General features: G+C 35.7%; 1 long non-coding RNA gene across 1 annotated transcript; it reads right to left on the bottom strand.

Annotated features, from left to right (window-relative positions):
- Positions 1–1,728: 1,728 nt before the first annotated feature.
- LOC138403157 (uncharacterized) lies at positions 1,729–3,473 on the bottom strand. Its single transcript, XR_011237446.1, has 2 exons — positions 3,280–3,473; positions 1,729–1,844 (listed from the first exon to the last, which is right to left on the bottom strand). It is a non-coding gene; the product is annotated as an uncharacterized lncRNA (long non-coding RNA).
- Between the last annotated feature and the right edge of the window lie 1,249 nt (positions 3,474–4,722).

The following is a 4,722-nucleotide window of genomic DNA, read 5'->3' on the forward strand; positions in this document are numbered from 1 at the left end:
AGGGTTCCAAACGCGCCCAGGTCTGAGAAGAGCCCACAACAAACCGTACAAACTGTATCCGTACCCTTATATAAATGCGAAAGTGTGTTTGTTTGTTGGTATGTTCTTCAATCACGTCGCAACGGTGCGTGCAACGGATTGACGTGATTTTTTGCATGGGTATAGATAAATATACAAATACAAATACAAATTATTTATTTGCTGATTGTAGGTTACATTTATAAGTTGTCAATTACAATTTTTGTTTCGAGCTACAATCTACCATACTATGGTGTGCAAATTTGAATAGGTAAGTACACAAATAGAATTATTAATAGGAATCCTTACTGTTACTGCAACACAACAATTATTTATTAATACAATAGCTCATAAATACCTGGCAATAAAGACCTGGAGAGTGACGTATAGCTACTTTTTATCCAGGAAAATCAAAGAGTTCCCACGGGATTTTCAAAAACCGAAATCCACGCGTACGAAGTCGCGGGCATCAGCTAGTATTGTATAATTCCTATTGTTTGTCCTTAAAACATGTACACTTACTTATTTAATTTTACAGTGTATGGATTGCGAATTCGGCGGCATCTGTGACCAATGTCGTCTATGGTTTCATCCAACCGGCTTCCAATAGGTATTAATGGAAATACTTACCTGATATATAAACGTAGAGATTGAAATAAAGTGATGCCCAGATAAGAATAAAAAGTTTGTTTTTTTAACCGACTTCATAAAAAGGAGGAGGTTCTCAATTCGTCGGAATCTTTTATTTTTTATTTTTATGTATGTTAACCGATTACTCGAAGACGCCTGGACTGATTTTGAAAATTCTTTTTGTTTGAAAGGGTATAATTTCGATGTGGTCCCATATAAATTTGGTGAAGATCTGATGAAGATCTTCGAAGATAGAATGGAACTCCTCAACAGATAAGAGTACATTTCTCGCGATCAGTGTAATAGCTTAGTAAACCGGAACGCTAAATCGCTTGGCGGCTTTGCCGGTAGCGTGGTAACTAGCCACGGTCGAAGACTCCCACTAGAACCAGACCAGAAATTTGGAAATTATAAAATTCCAAATCCCTGGATCGAATTCGGTTCGAATCGAACCCGGGACCTCCCACTAATAAGACCAGGGAGGTCGTCAAAATAATAAGAATAATGTGTGCACGATATGCTACGTACCAATAATGAAAAATATATAAATAATATATAAATAATAGTTCCAGCGGACACACAGTAGACTTTGATTGTGCATTTGGTGGTCAGATCTTGGATCACAGGGATAACAGGGAAATGTGTCGACCCACCTTACTTAATCAAAATGATACTGATATGACGTCATATGAGTTGTTTGCACAAAGAATAGTAGGTACAATGTTTGAAATAAAATAATACACAAAATAAAGGGTTTTTTATTTATTAAATAACGCAAATTCATACTTACGTTATATTCATACTAATATTGCACTGTTATAATTATGACATCACATTTGACAACGAAGAATATGCAATGTTTCAACATTTTGGAATTCAACATTATAAGAATTCAATATTTTACGAATTCAACTTTTTGAGCCTAAAGGGATTAAATGACAAACCAACATATCCATAGGCCAATTGCAAACCAACAAACCAATAAACAAACATACTTTCGCATTTATTATAGGTATTATGGGAATTGATAGATACGCCTTGGTGATTCGCACACAGGAGAGGTATAAAAATAAAACAAGCTTTATTCTGGGCATCACTTTATTTCCATCTCTACCTGGTCTTCAACCAATATCAGGTGTATCAGTTCTTTAACCACGACATCCGCGACAGTCGTTGCCAAATTGGCAATCAAAACACTGTAAAAAAATTATTATACAAGTTATATTTAAATTATCGTGAGTGATTTCCATTATATATGTCACCGGAAGATAACAACAACCGTTTATAAATTTCCTAGGAAATTTATAAACCTTCGAAGGATTATAAACGAGAGATAAATTGTATTATTTTACGCTCACATTTTCGCAAATTTATCAATTTGCGACGTCTCGTGGTAAATTTATAAACTAACGGATATTTATCCATTCGTGAGGTTCTAAACGGATCGACCAATTACAGAAGAGCTTTTAATTTTTCGCTTCTTTAAAATACGGCAAGTAACACACTGCTTTCTTATTGGTCGATGTTGACAGTGGTTTAAGTACTATCAGACTTGCCAAATTTTAAATTTATCAGGACCCCTACTCAATCAACTCTATTAAAAGAAGATAAGACCGGCCTCCGTCGCACATAGTGGCTATGTGCGACGGAGGCCAGATAGTTTTAGAAATTATTAGAAACCTCAATAATATCATTTTTGAAGACCTATCCACACGTATGGGTGTGATGAAAAAAAAAATTGAGTTTCTGTTCTAAGTATGGGGAACCCCAAAATTTCTTGTTTTTTTTTCTATTTTTGTGTAAAAAATTTAATGCGGTTCACAGAATACATCTACTTACCAAGTTTCAACAGTATAGCTCTTATAGTTTCGGAAAAAAGTGGCTGTGACATACGGACGGACAGACAGACGGACAGACAGACAGACAGACATGACTCTATAAGGGTTCCGTTTTTTGCCATTCGGCTACGTAACCCTAAAAAGAATTAGCGACGTACGAAATACCCATCGCAGAGGGATAAGTAATCGCATTTCCCAACGTTAGAACCCGCCAAGTGCGTGGCGGGCCACGCGCAGTGTAGGGTTCCGTAGGCACAATCCTCGAAAAACAGATATAACTCCTTAACCTGTGAACCCTACTTAGCCGTGATAGTTTTCCTTTAAAATTGATTATATATACTACTGCTGTGAGTTTTTTCACGTTCCTATATTATACTACCATTTGGCTGATAGAGGGGGGGACACTTGACTTTAATAAATTTAAAACATCATATTTTACAAACGGATCTAGAAATCGAAAAATGATATTCCCACACCCACAGTATTTTTAAAAGACCTATTTAACGATACCCCACACTATGGGGTAGACGAGAAAAAAAATCATCCCCACTTTATACATGTAGGGGAGCTGCCCTAAAAAAAATATTATTTAAATTTTATTTCACCACTTTGTCGGCGTGATTAATATTTATACCCATGCCAAATTACAGATTTCTAGCACTAATAGTCTCTGAGATTAACCAAAGACGGACGGACGGACGGACAGACGGACGGACATGGCGAAACTATAAGGGTTCCTTGTTTACTACGAAAACTTAAAAAAGGTACTTAAAAAATTATACTAAGTACTTACCGGATCAATAGTGTGATTAGGAATGTCTGCATATTGTCCGGAGTATCCTATCGGTTCTTTCAACGCCAAATTGTTACTACGAGTATCTTGTGGGTAGCCCCCACAGGCCCCTAATAGGGAAACTAACAACACCATGACAATCAACATAATTATTATTATCCAAAAATACTTTCTGTCAACCGCCAAGTTATAGATTTGCGTTAGGAATAAAATAAATTGTAGAAGTGCTCATACTTATATTATTTACTTGCTTGAAATAATAGGCATAAAATGTGTTTTCATGCTGCAATTTTTTTTTATATTAGGGGCACAATTGCATGGAAATTGATTAGGATATTATTTTGTACGTGAATTTTCATGCAGCCATGCATGCATGCAGTGGCGTGCACAGGAGTTCAAGCCAGGGTATGCATTTAGGTATGAACTTATTTTACGGCAGGTTAAAATGAAAAATTAGCATTGACTTATTACAATGAGGGTAAGCAGTGCGTTTATGCCTCTATGAGCTGCATGCCACTGCATGCATGCATCGTACATTTAGCCGACTATTATCATTCGTGAATTTCGTATTTTTAGTGGTAAGTTTATATCAAGTAAATATTTTAATTATGAATCTAATGAAAGATATTGCGTTATTTGAAAAAATACAAGCTTACTAAGCTTTTATATTTTAACTAGATGATGCCCGTGACTTCATCCGCGTGGATTTAGGTTTTTGAAAATTCCGTGGGAACTCTTTCATTTTCCGGGATAAAAAGTAGCCTATGTCCTTCCCCGGGATGCAAGCTATCTCTGTACCAAATTTCGTCAAAATCGGTTGAACGGCTGAGCCGTGAAAAGCTAGCAGGCAGACATACAGACAGACAGACACACTGTCCCATTTATAATATTTATAGTATGGATATGGATAAGTATGCGTTTTTTGGGTAAGCCTAAATCATTAAAATATCAACACGACTGGATACAATTTCCTCGATACCAATAATTTCAAAAACTGCTTCAAATACTTACCTTAACTTTTTAATTTTAATCATTAGGCAATGACAGTTAATTTTTTGTGATTTTTTTAAAATTTTTAATTTTTAGGTGACTAATGGGGCCGATTCTCTTGTACACAATCTCTAAACTAAACTAAAATGACGCGTCTAAATCTATTGCTATCCCTGTCATAATGTTGCTTGCCGAAAAGGATAGCACTAGATTTAGACGTCTTAATTTAGTTTAGTTTAGAGATTGTGCACAAGAGAATCGGCCCCATTGAGAAACTATTTTTCGAAATTCCACCCCTAATAAATAGGGGATGGAAGTTTGTATGAAAGTCTATCATTTTTAAAGTTACATCGATGAAAATTAATGTTCAGGCTTCCGGTTAATAATAAAAAACACGTTTTTCACGATTTTTGAAAATTCTACTGCTAAGGGGGTTAAATAGGGGATCAGAGT

This window comes from Maniola hyperantus, chromosome 13, assembly GCF_902806685.2.
Source record: "Maniola hyperantus chromosome 13, iAphHyp1.2, whole genome shotgun sequence".
Classification (NCBI taxonomy): domain Eukaryota; kingdom Metazoa; phylum Arthropoda; class Insecta; order Lepidoptera; family Nymphalidae; genus Maniola; species Maniola hyperantus.